This window comes from Mus musculus, chromosome 8, assembly GCF_000001635.26.
Source record: "Mus musculus strain C57BL/6J chromosome 8, GRCm38.p6 C57BL/6J".
In the NCBI taxonomy this organism is placed as follows: Eukaryota; Metazoa; Chordata; class Mammalia; order Rodentia; family Muridae; genus Mus; species Mus musculus.
This window is the reverse complement of record NC_000074.6, coordinates 90,287,542-90,295,715: the sequence shown is the minus strand read 5'-3', so window position 1 is coordinate 90,295,715 and position 8,174 is coordinate 90,287,542. Positions and strand designations below refer to the sequence as shown.

At 42.8% G+C, this 8,174-nt stretch overlaps 1 protein-coding gene across 5 annotated transcripts in view; it reads left to right on the top strand.

The window, feature by feature from the left end:
• The window catches only part of Tox3 (TOX high mobility group box family member 3), a 101,920-nt gene that overhangs the window by 53,314 nt on the left and 40,432 nt on the right, over positions 1–8,174 (top strand). The window lies entirely within an intron of this gene.

The following is an 8,174-nucleotide window of genomic DNA, read 5'->3' as shown; positions in this document are numbered from 1 at the left end:
TACACAGTCAGAAGGAAAGAAGGAAGGAAGGAAGGAAGGAAGGAAGGAAGGAAGGAAGGAAGGAAGGAAGGAAGGAAGGAAGGAAAAAAGGAAGGAAGGGCACAGGACCAAGGAGTGAAGGGCCCTGGAGCAAAGGTAACAAGGTTGATAATAAATGAGAGGAATTGGGGAGAGGAAGCTATCATGGTGTCCTCTGTGAATAGACGTTCATCCCAATGAGGAAGGGAGTTGTGACCAATAGGTTGTGCAGGGGTGGGAATGGTTAGATCTCCAGTTTGGTAGGTTGTCTTAGTTAGGGTTTCTATTGCTGTGAAGAGACACCATGACCAAGTCAACTCTTATAGAGGACAAGATTTAATTGGGGCTGGCTTACAGGTTCAGACGTCTAAAGCAGACATGGTGCTAGAGAAGGAGCTGTGAGTTTTACATCTTGATCCAAAGGCAGCTAGGAGAAGACTCTTCCAGAGTGCTAGGAAGAGGGTCTCAAAGCCACTCCCATAGTGATACACTTCCTCCAACAAGGCAACACCTCCTAAATATTGTGCCACTCCCTGGGCCAAGTGTATTTGAACCACCACAAAGGCTAACCCTACAGAAGGCAGACTAAGTCAGTTGTTCCATAGCCATCTAGAAGGCTGTGCTGTGGAGAAGAGTTCTGAAAAACTTTATACTGGGTTTATACTTCCATTCCAGGCTTGCTCTGAGAGTATAAACATTTTAAGACTTTAAGATTATAAGCATCTTTAAGATTGTCCACATTGTAGAGAGGGAGCAGGTTAAAAGAAGGGAGAGGATGGGGGAGGCAAGGTCGGGGAGGCACACAGATGGGAAGGTTAATGTTAAAATATTGAGTGGTTACATTTGGGATAAAAGTGTTTTATGTTCTCTTGAGCTTTTCAGTAGTATCCATTTCTTAGGGCATATAAAACGTTATTTCATTGATAACTGGAAAGATTGCTCCACTTTCAGTGGATCAGGAAAAGGGAAACTAGAATCTGAAGGTGAAGTAGTATTGTCAAGTTCTTTAGAGAGGAATGAAAGACCCATGGGTGTGGCACACGTTTATAATATCAGGCTCCAGGATGCAGGACCAAGAGAATTAGGAATTCAAGGGCAGCCTAGGTTATACAGTGAAAACCTGTCTCAATGAACCAAACCAACTAACCAACAAACACCAACCAACCCTAGGACTAGAGTGAATTTGTGTCATTGGCAAAATGGAATGACTTTATTTGTAGGATGACAGAGAGCAGTTCACTGTGGTTTGGATAAGTTATCTAAAAGATAATAATGGGTTGCTTGAGAGGAGCATGCCAAAAAAAAAAAAAATCCCTGAAATAAACAAGCTCTGTATGGGTTTAGTGGATATAAGGTGTCCAAGGTTTGCAGCCTGATGTATTGAACGTTACTTAGACTGGCCAAGTGTGGCTGGCAGACGAAGCACAGCATATGTGTTAGCAGCATATGTGTCAAGAAAGGGAGCGTGGAGAGCTTTTCAGAAACACTGAGTAACTACTTCCAGATGGAAACATTTATTCAAAACATAGATAATTGGAAGGGTCAGAGGAAGAATGGTCATTATTTGATATGGGGATACAAGGGGAAGGTGTCCATAGGATTTCTAAGGAGCAGCTCATGGGGAACTCACTGATAATAAATACATCATTGCATAGAGAAATATAGGGAAGAGGACCATAAGGTAGGAAGGAAAGTTCCATTGTAGAGATGGCTGGTGGAAGAGGGTTGCGAGATGAATCAGAGAGAGACTCAGCCATTTTTATTTCCCCGCATCTTTCTCTCGTTTTGAGACCTGATCTTACACTAACCCAGGCTGGTTTAAAATTTGCAGTGAAGCCTAAGCTAGACTTGAACTCATGGGAATCCTCTTGCCTCAGCCTCCTGAGTACTGGGATTACAGATGTGAGCCACTGTGCTGCATACTTTCTGTAACTTAAGGTTGAATGGGGTAGGAATAGTTTGATACATCAGAACGGGAATTAAGTGGGAGGTGAGTTTGTGGGGCTGACTGTAGACCTGGGAGAGTGAACCCGGGCAGAAGGCAGTGTTCCCTCTCCTGAAGGAAAGAGAGACAATTGTAGTAGTTAGGCTGGCAGCTGAATACCTCCACATCTGTATGAGAGTCTGAGTTTTTGCCATTTGGGTAGATAAGAGTTAGAGCCAAGGACCTGTATGAAGGATAGAGGAGACCATTGGAGACTGAAAAAAAATGAACCAGTTGCAAGGAGATGCTCAGTGCTAAAGAGGCTCTGAGGAGACCAGAACCCTTAGGATGAGGAAACCAAGCCTCCAGGAGGAAGGATACATATTTTTGATACTTAAATCTCCAAGGATACCAGTAAGTGTGTATGTGAGAGGGGGTATTGATGGATGTTTGTTTACATGTGTGCTATTTCATGAAGGTCCAGTTCATGTTTGCCGAATAATACAGTCAGTGATGAATATTAAACTATTTGATTTTCATCTCTTTCTGGAACCCTTTTTCTTTCCCAACTGATGTTGTTTCCTTTCGCAGTAACTCTTTCCTAAGTTCAGGAAAGAATGAAACATGAAATCCAGACATTTATACTGTCTCCACAGTTAAAGCCACTATATGCTGTCAGTTGAGGTTCTGTGGAGCTATGATACTCCTTGGTGTTAGCTTCCAAAGGGATATAAGAATGTAGGGAATATAGTAATGCAGGGGATTTAGGAATGGGAAAAGTTACCTATTAAAATGGTCTGCTATGATAAAAGACAAAGGAAGAAAGATTGGAAGAGTCTAAAGAAAGCTGGAGTACTTGCCTATCTGAGCTAATGGAGGAGTTGACTAGCACTGGACTAAGATGGTTGCTTGGCCCTCCAGAGGAGGCTACTGGTGGGAAGGCAGAAGTGTGTTGGGATGTGGCAAGAGGAAGAAGTGGGGGACATGGCTGAAGTTGAGGAGATGTGAGATGTGTTCCCGAGCTGAAATAAAGAATACAGGTGCAGAGGAGTCCACATGCAGAAAGACCATAGTGGGTTGCATTTGGAACTTGTGTCCTAGAAGGATACAGATATAGAGGAGTCCATGTATAAAAGTAGCGACCCACAGTGTTTCTTGCTAAATATACATGCTTTTAATTTTGAACTTATGTGAGGGCACATGGATCCACATTGGCCTTATGAAGACACTGTGTTTCCTAGCTGTGAAGGGCACCAGGGAGCTTGTGCTCCCATTGTCATGATGCAATAGACCTTTCTTCCCTCTGTATGGATGCTGTTCTTTGTCACCTGTGACTTAGCTGCTCTTGTGGCCCCTGAGCTATTCGTGAAGGGAAAGATGTAGAATAGATGACCACACTTGGAGTCACACTCTGTGTTTGACTCCCAGAAAACCAAGGTTATCATGTCATGACATGTCACACCATGTCTCATTGGTGAGCAATCCCACTCATTGATTCCAGATGATAGATCTTCTACTGTAGCATAAAATAGTTACTTTGCCCATTTGCTCTTAGGGATTTTCTTTTGTAAAATTTTGGCTTGTTTTCACCTACTGGGGCATAATTTATAAGCTAAGGACATAACGTTCATAATCTTTTTCCTTATCTGACTCAGGGCTGTGTGGTAGAAGTTCATATTTTCCTTAACTTCTTTTGCTACAAGGGACCCTCTTGCTGTCCCAACAGAATGAGAGTTGAGTATTTGCGTAGTTCCTGTGTGTCTGGTTTTGTGTGGATATGTTCTGTGCTCACAGTGTCTGGAAGTCAGTGGTCAGAGCTGCTTCCCCAATGTTTCTGCTCCTTGGCGCCTGAGACTCACACTTGTGTAGTGTCCTCATATCCTGGTGTCTGGCAGGTGTATGTCAGTCTCAATATTCTTCAGAGCAGCACTTAGCATGGCTGTTCATTCCTTGTGTCTCTCTTGGTGGCAGAAATGCCACCTGCTTAGGCTTTGTTCCACCTCTCTAGTCACTCTTCCCTCAGCTCCTCAGCACCGAGGCCATCAACTGACTGGAGTTCACAAAGGATCTCCTGGGAAATCCCAGCACTCAACCCCATTTATGTCTGAGGCGTCATTGATCCCCTATCTCCATGGGTCGTGCGAAAACTCTCATGTGAAAAAGTGAATCTAAAACTTTCCCATGAGGAGCAAACATCTCTCAGCACCACAGTTCTAACCAATTTAAAGTATGACTGCCTTTTTGCCCACTCCTCAATCAAGGGTGACTCAGTTCAGTTTCCTGTCTGGTTGAATGGCTTTGACATGCAATTTTTGGAGCCCCAAACCTAGAAGTCTCATTTTCAGTCCCTTCCCCTCCCCTGCTCTCAAGTCCTAATTAGGTCCCAGGCAAAGGTGATCCTCTAAGAAGACTCTGATCTTCCCTCATTTCACCCTGCACCCCATTACCTGCCCCTCAAACTCAGGCTCCATCATGTAGTCTTCTGTTGCCTTGTTCTTGGCCAATCTCTTTCACTCTCCACCCTAACTTCATGGCGCTCTTCACAGGTGAAGTTACTCACTCATTCCTGCCTGATTTCTCTTTATTGACTGGGTTGCAACTCTTGGAAGTCAGCAGCCATCTTCCTTGGCTCCCATTGTATTGTCACTGGAGCAAGCTCCTTAGAATCTATGCGTTGTAAGAATGCGGAAATGGAGGGACAGTAAAATCTGCTTGTCGCTTTTGTCTCCAGGACCAGTGTTTATGTGAATGCTTCCTGCCAGTGGAGAATAAGGATATCCTTTCTGGGAACATCCACTGCAGACACATATTTTTCTGGTGATAGAGCCAGTAGGTGTGTTAATTTTAGAAGGCGTAGAACAAAAAAAGCAAAATAGGGATGAGATGTGTTATCGTTTATGGCTATGGCTTTGAATCTTGGCTCTTACATCGTGACCATTTCCTTCTGTCATTCAAACCCTTTCAGAATGATCCAAAATAATATTAACATGCTGCAGATACTTACGAGTGCTTGCTTAACTCTGAGTGGAAGAGAACTCTTGGAAAAGAGCTCATCTGAGAGGCTTCTTATGGGACTGCAGTCTGCAGAGCTTGATGAACCCGGGGGTTTTATTTGAAAATGCGTTACATTTCCTTTAGTGTCAAAAGCAGTTTTCTGCTTCGATAACTGTGGCTGCTTTCTGAAACTCCAGGTTATTACCGGGACATCCCATCTTCTTTCTTGAGGCTAGTTTGAGGATTTCTTGCTTGATTTTTGTCACAGGGCCACACTGTGTATAGTTCCATGTGACCATGTAAAAGACTAGCTTTAGGTTCCCAGACTAAGAACTAAATCCCATTTCTTTGATGAAACAAAACAGTTTGTATTAAAAAAAAAAAGCCATAGGCTAGAGAGATGGCTCAGCAGTTAAGTGCCCTGCTGTGCTTCCAGAGGACCAAAGTTTGATTCCCAGCACCCACTTGAAGCAGTTCACTGCCTCCTGCCGTTTTATCTCCACTGGACACAATATGCCTTCCCTTGCCTTTGCAGGCACGTGTGCACACACACAGCATACATGCAAGTACATACAAATAAAAAGAACTCTTCAGACAAAGCAAAACCCAGCTGTGCTTGACTTTTAACACCAGTTAACATCTTGCCTAAGAGTGCGTTCACGGAACCATGAAGGTTTCATTAAAACTAGTTTCCAAAACCACCTGTATGGAGGGGACAGTCGAGCTGGAGGAGGGCAACTCAACTCTCGCTGCTTTCCCCACAGCCTGCTGAAGAAGAACTTCGACTTCTTATGTCTGCCCTCTTACCTCGAGAGGGGTCGTCACCCATGGAGCACCCTGATGCCATGTGTTGAGAGCCTCTCTATTGCACACCTGTTTGACCCAGCTTTTCAATTGTGTGCTTTGATCCTCAGCCTCAATCTTGGCACAGTCATTAAAACATACAAGTGGAGTGCTGTGGACAGTCAGCATCGCCCCAGGACATGGTTATCAGCAAGGGTGTATTTTTGCAGCAGAGTGTGTGGTAGAAGCAGCTTATGGCCAGGGCCAGATGGACACCCCTGACGGAATCTGTTAGCAATCCCAGGGGCCCCATTAGATGGGGTTCACATTCAATATTAATCTTGATAGGAAGGCAGCTGCTGTCCTTAAAAATATCATGCCTCTAACTTGTTTTTATTATGGTCAAAGACTTTTATAGTGTGATTTTATAGATGACTTTATTAACCAGCACCATGGAATGTGCAATAATTTTTCTTATGTGAGATACCTATCTATCTATCTACCTATCTATCTCCACTAGTCACAATAAAACAAATAACTTTTTGTTTGGAATAGGTGTTACCTCTGTACTTTAGAGAGGAGTCGCTGCAAGCAAGAACTAGCTTTTTATTTGAGAGCCAAGGAGCTGCTTTTGACTTCTAAGCAGGAATTTTCTCCTGAGTGTGTTTCAGAGTAGCCATACCATAATATTCTGAGGTGGTCTTCATAGGCTTGAGCTCAGGTGCAGCATTCCCTATAGCCATCTATAGTTGGTTTTCTGATTTCTCGTCTGTTTTTTTTTTTCCCCTTTTGGTCATGTTGGCACTCATGACTCACTTCTTCAAGTTGCCCCTGTTCACCCAAGTCACCTCAATAGGGTTGAGTTTTTGCTGAAAAGTGAGTAAATCAGGTAGACGACGTAGAAAGAACTGTTCCCAAACTCTTGGGCAGTCACAACTTTTGGGTTCCTGTAAGAAAATGTGAAGGTAATCTTGAATGTATTAGTCTGTGGTGCCTATGACCCTAAGAAGAAAATGCCTTTAATGTCAGACTTAATTTTATGGTTGTTTATACAAAATGCTGAAATAAATTTGAGCTGTGTACCAGATTAACATTGGTCAGCTTGGCTGAATTTCATTATTTGTCTTCAAGATGAAAGCCAGTGGCCCTGCTTTGAAGAGATTTTATTTTTCTAGTTATGTTTAAGGAATGATTATCTTCATACTCAAAAGTACTTTTCAAAAAGCCCACTTTTAAAAAAATAAATATAAGATTTGAGACTGATTGGTTGAGGGGAATGTGATTGCCCTCATCTGCCCTAAGACCACATCAGAAATAGATTTATTGTCTCACGTGAGCCCTCTCCTCTAGAAGGTTTTAGACAAACACACATCACTGGTCAAATAGAGAGAAGTGATAAGATGGGCTATCCCATCAGCCATCTGGTCCAAAGTTGTCCTTCCAGGATTTGAGTCACCATAAAACCATAGGACAATGTCTGGGTCCGAGGCCTTCTTGCTGTGCGTGCAAAGGGGCCTTTCATGTACTTGGTGAAACCCTGGTCTGTTCTCTCTCTGTTGGGAGTGGTACCTGCACTTTCTCAGCATCTGAAAATTTCTCAGTGAGTATGTAAGCCTCACTCTCAGAAGTCATGGCTGTGAATTACAGACATTCCTGGACCTGGTGTAATCCTGCTGAGAGTCAGTGGTTACATATAATTCCATATTATCTATGCTTATGGGCTTGTCATTGATGTTTTCCCAGTTAAGGAAGTCTCAGGTCTTTGGTTTGTCAGATGTGATTAAGGCTGGAGAATAAACACATCGAGTCACTTAAAATGTTACATGAAGGATTTATGACCTTATTGATCGTCTTGGGGAATGTTAGCCTTAGAAGAACATGTTAACTATTTCTATTTCTTTCTCTCTTTTTAAAACATTTCTTGACTTATTCTCATCAGAAAGGAAATAAGAGCAGGTGGATATTTATACGCATAAAGCCCATAGCTGACAATCCACTTATTTCAACATATTTGAAACACAGTTACCTTGATGGTGGTCAATAATCTTATGAATAGAGATATTCAGAGTCGGCCGGATACCCGCTCTGAAAAGAGCACTGGTGTTCAGATGACATGGATGTAATCGTTCTGTAGCATTTATCTTTGTGATACTTGACTTTTAATCTTTTGTTTATGCTTGCTGGCTGGGTGGGTCTGGGTCTGTTTCTCAGTCATTCTCGATCTGGGCATGATGGTTCTGCTGAGGTTCCTCACCGAGGTAAAAATACCAGACATAATCACTCTTCTGGTGGAGAGTCACTAATGTATACTTGCATGCATAATTTGTCTATACATCTATGTGGTAATTGTTCAGGAGCCTGAACATATGGTGGTTACAGAACCATCATATGTAAACTTTAGAGCTCAAAGACAGGAGACCATATAGGAAGCCATGGATGATTTTCTGGCAGTCAT